The 7,693-nt window shown below is 34.4% G+C and overlaps 1 long non-coding RNA gene across 1 annotated transcript; it reads right to left on the reverse strand.

The window, feature by feature from the left end:
* Positions 1-319: 319 nt before the first annotated feature.
* LOC107814644 (uncharacterized) lies at positions 320-5,720 on the reverse strand. The gene is made up of 2 exons (XR_001654597.2): positions 5,143-5,720; positions 320-726 (listed from the first exon to the last, which is right to left on the reverse strand). It is a non-coding gene; the product is annotated as an uncharacterized LOC107814644 (long non-coding RNA).
* Between the last annotated feature and the right edge of the window lie 1,973 nt (positions 5,721-7,693).

The following is a 7,693-nucleotide window of genomic DNA, read 5'->3' on the forward strand; positions in this document are numbered from 1 at the left end:
TTGGGCGCCATCACGATCGGGATTTGGGTCGTGACATATATATATTAGTTTTATACACATGCATAATGTACAATTCGATATTGTTTGACAGAAACATGCATGGACGTGTTAAATTTGCAACAAGTAAGACATATAAAAAATTTCGAAAAAGAAGTGTAAGATATGTTTTCCAAAAATGAAACATAGTGCTTTAATATCATATATGCACGTAGCAATAGAAAGCCATAGCTAATTACTAATGTGAAATTCAAGAGTTCTCTTCATTAGTGTTCGACGCTAATTTAGGAAGTTGTGTCCATTAAAAGAGAAAAAGCCATACTTTTTGAATTTAGGCAACATTTTTATGTACTTATATTATGTACTACATTAACTAGTAAAACCAATTGTTCAAAGGTGCAACCTAACAATAAAGTAGAAAAAAATTGTTGTATCATGATAACACTCTACACGTTAATCAATTTAAGTTGGTATCTATTAGAAACCCCATTTGAAGTACCCCCAGCTACAAGTTTCTTTTCTAATACATGGCTAATTTAACACCTTTCACATCATCTCCTGCTTTTGTAACCGATCCATTTCTGTAAGCTTGACCTCACCATTTATCTAATCAGCGTGTGAGCTTTTCTTGTTCAAACCCATAGAAACTTTTGAAGGCTTGTAAGCCTTAAATTCTCCATTTGCATTTTCTTTGTTCTTTTTAGTAGTTCTGCCTTCCAATACCTGCTACTGAGACAAACAAAAATGCATTATTTGTTATAGCCTGCAAATAATGTGAAAAAATTAATCACTATTTCAGCTTCCAATATATATAAGACTAGGTAGAAATAGCTCGTGCCAGCACGGCCCAATACGATAAAATTTACAACTATTATTTTTCGCTTTGCTCTGATATAAAGTTATAGGTAGTAAAAATTGATGCACGTAAGCCAGTGTCAGATCAGAGAGATAATATCACATGCTAGATACTATTTTTATGTAAATTGGAACAAAATATCCACTCATGGATATTATGAGAATTGGCAAATAATACACTCTTTACATTCATGGCGGCATACTATCGCATGTGAAGTGTCACATTTTGACAACCGATGATGTGTTTCTCTTGCTCACCTTAGTCTTCTTATTAGCCTTTTTGTTAGCAGTTTTTACAAGAAATACCTATACAATTATGAAGTAATGATCAATTGTTAGTGCGTATATCACAAACAAAGAAGAGAGATAAAAAAATAATACTGTAATAGACATTTGCCAAATTGATGGGGCGAACAGTGAAGAACAACAGAGACCAAAATTTTGCTTCCAAAAAATCTTCGAGTATAAATACAAGTACTATATAAATCATTTCACATATCACAATTGATAATTAATGCTTTATCTATAAGCTAGAGGTTCAGATTTAGCACAAGCTTATATGTATTCATTCCTTAAAAAGTTGATTTTCTAATCAACAAACTCAGTCATGTGACGAAAAAAGTTCATTCTGCTTTGATCTATCATATGCTTCTAATATGACATGTGTGCTTTAAATTAGTTTCGCAGAAGGTAAGATTCTCAAAATGGCTGTCATTTACTACTGTTAACCTAGCACTAAAAGAATATCAGTAAATACTTGCCTACTAATGAAAATATCAAAGCTTTGCTTCTGAGTGTGTAAAACATGATACATAGAGATGCTTTTAACTACCACACTTTTGGTTAAAAATAGCTTAAACCTTCCAGATATAATGTCAACTATTGTATCATGGATCTCCTGTCAAATTTTGTGTTATATTGAAAATCAACTGGTGCAAATTGGTCAAAAGACACAAGGAGAGAGCAGCCAGAAATGTCACTCAGAGGTCTACATTTGAATCAGCATTCTTGACTATCCAAAGGTGCTTCAAGATCTTCTGAAGGGAAAGTCTCTTTGAGAAGTTGTCCACAAGAACTGGACAAGCAAATGTAATATCGTTATGCATACTTCTTCACCAAATTGACGCATACATACCTTCTAATAAGATTACTTTCTTTTTCTCCTTTAATAAGCTTATCTGACTAATGAGATTCTTAGCTTCAGAGACATCATGGGTTATCTATAAACAAACATTAGACGCTTCTTCCCCTTGTCACACATCCTTTTTCACTACACCCGCAAGGGTATAAAGGAATATTTCCAATTAAAGGACAATCGGAACGGTATTTATTATTAAGATTTCAGAGTCGCCACTTGGGAGATTAGTGGTGTCCCAAGTCACCGGTTGAATCCCGAACCGAGGAAAATATGACTCTGTTAACAGTCCACGAACCAAAAATCCGAGTAAGGAATTCTGTTAACCCGTGAGAAGGTATTAGGCATTCCCGGATTCCGTGGTTCTAGCACAGTCGCTCAACTGTTATATTTGGAATATTTATCTGATTTCAAAACATGTTTTGGCTTATGTGTTTTTTAACAGTAAACCGATTTTATTATTATTTTTTAACGAGAATTGCAACGTCGTGAAAACGTGTCTCGAACCACGTCACATCAATGCACCCGTGGTTGTTGACATATTTCGATTTCGTTGAGATTTGGATTTGGGTCACATAAATGTGCACCCGAGTTTAGGAAGGTAAATTATTAAAATACGTGCCTAAAGAGACTAACGCGTTATTATCTTTGAGGAAGGCCGTGAAATTTGCTAAACGGCCCATCCCGAATTCTAAGGTTTTTATCACAAATATTTATTGAGGGCCCCGCAATTTATGTATTTTATTTGACGAGGCTCATCTCATTTATTATTTAAAGGGCAAACCTAAAAGCAACTATGATTCTCTACTTTATTTGTCTCTAATAATAAAATAAAATTTCTAATTGATTAGTATTATTTAAGCTGCTATTTTTTTTAAGGTCCCAGGCTTCCACATGGTTCAGACCTTCAACATCTTTAGGCTTCTGCGTTTGGTCGGCAACAAACGAGTGTGGCCTTCGAGTTTGTCCAAGTTTGGTCCTCTAATATTGTCCTTGGGCCCAAGCCTCTCATTATGGTATTTGTGGCCTCAAATCAATTAAACTAAAAGGGAAGAGGGCTCAGATACTTTCAGCAGGCCATTGTTGGCCCAAACTTTCAATTTCAACCAATGTGAGTCAAGATTCAAACAATATTCACAGTTAAACAAACTCAGAGAAAGCTGATGAACTAATTCTAGCAAAACGTGACACTAATGGAGCATGTATTACCGTTAACGAATCAACTAAGGTATTTAAGACTAAATGGTGATGATCATCAATTTAAACTACCAATAAACTACTTATTAGTCCTAATTCGATTTCCAAAACAATTGTTAATTTGGACATAACTGACCTCTAACAGTTCATCAATTAATAAGGCTTAAGAACAAATTCGAGGTGATTGGAACATTTGGACACAATTGCATATCAACTATTTTGGTTCCTGATTCGAATTAACACACAATAATATGAACACCAATCATAATCAGTTTCCAGTTATTAGTACAAATAAGGCTCGTGGCTTCCAAAATCAATTTTATGTTCTAGCTAGATTCTGATTTCAAAATTACGCTACAAATTGAAACTAAACTAAGAAGGCTAATGAATAATTGCTATTCTAATAGTCCAGTCAGTCCATTACACATTAACAGTCCAAACAGTCTACTACAAATAAGCTAAAACAATGAATTCATCCAAAAATTCTAGAACTAGTTGTAATGCAATTAACTAATAAAACAGTGAAAGCTTCAATGAAGATCAACAGCAACTGCATTTCCATTTCATGAAGGAATTACATTAAGTCAGTCTCGAGTTTGTACATGGAATTCGAATAAAAAGTGAAGGAGAAGAGGTCAAGCTAAGGCAAATAGACGAGCAGCAACAACAATAACAATTTCCAGCAGTATAGAACGACGAGCAGCCCAGGAATGGATTCAGAAATCCAGAAATATTCAAAAATCAGACAGAAACTAACAAATCAACCCAAAGACCACTTGAAATGCACTCAAATAAGCTCGAAATGCACCAGAATACTTCAGCAAATCCAAAACTCATCCAAAACCAGTTTAAACAGACCCAAAATTGCTCGAAATCAAACAAGAGAACATTTGAAGTTTCAAAATCCAAGTATTGAACTAGAAGAATGGAGATCAACAACTAAAAGTCAAAATTAACCTGAATTATCTAATGGAACAGTACTTTTTTTTTTTGGATTTTTGAAGGTTTTCTATTATTTTTGTTTTTTCCTTTGAAGAAAGCTAAGCTAAAGGGGTTTTGGATCTGAAATTTTGAATTTCAGATCTGTGAGGCTAGAGGAGTATTTTTGGGGGGAATTTTAGAGATCAAAACTTGGGAATGAAAGCATTGAACATGCCCTTTTATAGGCACAAATGGGGTTCTATCAGATTTTAGACTTTACAAATTAGCCCTTCCTTTAATTTTCAGTTTTTCCCACTTAAACCTTCATTTTCTGACTTGTTACTCAATCCCCTACATTAAAATTACTTGAATCTACACTAAGGCCCTATTGTAGAAGATTCTAGATGGTCCTATTCTATCCTACAACATTCTATCTTATTAGGAATGCCTAAATTGCCCTTGAATATCCCTAAAATTACCTACTTGAATCAATCACAACTAAACTATCTTTTAATTAGACCGTGATTAATTGACCAAACCAAATCAGCTATAACCAAATAACTCAATTTATTGATTTTCACTACTCGCCACCAAGAATTACTAATCAGAGCAAAGATTTAGACTAAATCACTAGAACATGACTAATCAAAAACAAAACTAATTGAACCCTGACTTGAACAAAAATCAGAATTAGAAAAATAAAAGTAAAAGTAAAAGGGAAAATAAATGACTGTGGAAACCTATTAGTTTTGACTAAGGCCAATATTAAAACAGGATTAAACAAGAATCAAACTAAACCAAATGACAATTACGGGGATAGAATATCAATACCTAGTGAATCCTAATCTGATAAGATCATATTAATAATCAAGCCAGAATTAAAACAAACTAACTACAATCTAAGCAAACAAACAATTAAGCACAAAATTAGAACAAAAATTAACAGAATTTAAAACACACATTAGACTAGAAATTAACAAGGAAGAGAATAACAGCAAAAGCAAAGAGTTAAACAAAGAAAAGAAAAAAAAACTCACAACTCACTAACATGACTCCAGAAATCCGGCCAACTCACAACTCGCTGACTTGAGCTCTACTGACATTGAATTCCTCATGAGGGAAGCGAGGAGGGTGAGGGGTGTCAATTTAGTGGGATTTGGAGGACTTTAGGGTTTGGCCGGAACTTTCAAATCAATATTCGAACAGTTTGGGTTAGATTCGAGGGACGGGGTTTGGGGGGTTTGAGAGAGGAGATCACAGCGGTTCTATGGTGTAAATTTGGTTGAGTTTGGGAAGGGTGACGTTTTGGCCGGAGACTTTCGATTGAAGATTCGAAACGTTTGGCCGGGATTTGAGTGAAATTATGTTGGGGGTTGGAAAGAGGAGAGAAAGAGGGTTCTAGGGTGTATTTTTGGACGGGAAAGGAGCATCACCGCCGGCGGAGGCGATTTTCGGCCGGCGGCTCACGGCGGCGTTGCATGGGGTGAATGGAGACGATGAAACGGGGGGTAGGGTAATCCGACACTCTTATATTATGTAACCCTCAGTTCTTGGCCGTTGGATCAACTGACCTTGACGGCCAGGATTGAATGACATCCAAACGGGGTCGTTTATTAAGGGGGAAAACCGGGGGCGATCTGCACAGATAGCCACTAACCGCTCATGCCTTTATTTTAAAGCCAATGTTTTAAATGTCTTTAGTCTTTAGCCACTGGTTTAATAAACTTTAACTGCTCAGACGAAAATACCCTTCTGCTCATGTCCTTAACTTAAGGACTTCAGGACTACATGTCCTTAACTTTTGAACTTGAAACTCTAAGTTCAGGACTTCAGGACTACATGTCCTTAACTTTTGAACTTGGAACTCTAAGTTCAGGACTTCAAGGTTACATGTCCTTAACTTTTGAACTTGGAACTCAAACTTCAAGACCAAGCGTCCTTAACTTTTGAACTTGTAAGTCAAAGTTAAGGACCTATTGTCCTTAACTTTTGAACTTGTAACTGTAAGTTAAGTACTGCTTGTCCTTAACTTTTGAACGTGTAACTGTAAGTTAACGACTGCCTGTCCTTAACTTTTGAACTTTAAACTCAAAGTTAAGGACAGACAGTCCTTAAGTTTTGAACTTGAAACAATAACTTAAGGACTGCATGTCCTTAAGTTTTGAACTTGAAACTATAAGTTAAGGACTGTCTGTCCTTAACTTTTGAACCTGAAACTCAAAGTTAAGGACAACAAGTCCTTAAGTTTTGAACTTGAAACAATAACTTAAATACTGACTGTCCTTAAGTTTTGAACTTGAAACTATAAGTTAAGGACTGTCTGTCCTTATCTTTTGAATCTGCATGTCAAATTTAAGGACTGCATGTCCTTAATTTTTAAACCTGCATGTCAAACTTAAAGACTCATGTCCTTAACTTTTAATCTTTGAACTCAAAAGAAACAAAAACAAGGTAAGAAGAAAGAAATTACTGTACGTAATTGAGACATCTGCTCAAAAATTCAGAACTTGAAAATTTTGATGATGCAAAAGGACCTACTGTACGTATTGGTAAAAGAAATAGTGAAGCAAAATCAGAAGGATCTCGTGATGGACCTGGTTATGTCCTAGTAATTGGGGCTACTAATAGACCCGATGCTATTGACCAAGCATGGAGGAGGCCGACCGTGAAATCACCTTGGGTATTCCAGATGAAAATGCAACGCGAAAGAGAGGAAGAAAGGGTAAAATTGTCTTTTTTCTATTAGTAGTGGCTATTTTTGCTGAGCATTATAATTAGTGGATAAAAATGAAAGACACCCTTAATTAGTGGCTATTACACGCCATTTTTACGAAAACCGGACCGGATGGAGATTGGATTGGGTTGTGGACTGGGAGCACATTTGGCCTAAACTCTATTAATAAAATAGCCCAATTAAACCCTTTTCAATGAAACAGCCTTTCCTTTTAACATCTATTTCAACGATTTTCTTTTCTTTTTCCCTTTTTTATTTTGATTTTATATTTCTGATTTTTATTTAAATGCTAAATTAAAAATCAACAACCAAATTACCACCTAAAATTATATTTCCTAATTTTCCATTACACTAACTCCTAATGTAAACACAAACTAAAACAAATTTAAACTAAAAATACAAAAGACCATTTTTGTTATTTTTTTCTTTTTTCCTCTCTTTTTTTATTTTAATTTCTTTTAATTCTGCCCGAATAAAAATCTAGATTAATTCCTAAAGTTAAAGAAAACCTAATTAAACCCAAAACTATTCAAGAAATTAAAAATCAAAAATTTTAAAATGCAGACCACACTATACTTTTTATTTTCTCTTTTATGAAACAATTAATTTTATAATCAATCCTAAAATGTAAACTTAAACCCTACATGCACATGCCAAATTTAGTTTTTATACTTTTCATATAAAATAAAATGCACAAATAAAATGCAAACAATTAACAGACAATAACAGAAAATTCACAAAATTGTAAAATAACGAAAGAAAATCATTTTGTTTGAATTTTTGGGAACAATTAAATCACGTGCTCACACTCCTAGTGATTGTGTCGAAAATTCATGAAAGTTTAGCTAATGAGA

Source organism: Nicotiana tabacum, chromosome 8, assembly GCF_000715075.1.
Source record: "Nicotiana tabacum cultivar K326 chromosome 8, ASM71507v2, whole genome shotgun sequence".
NCBI classification, from domain to species: domain Eukaryota; kingdom Viridiplantae; phylum Streptophyta; class Magnoliopsida; order Solanales; family Solanaceae; genus Nicotiana; species Nicotiana tabacum.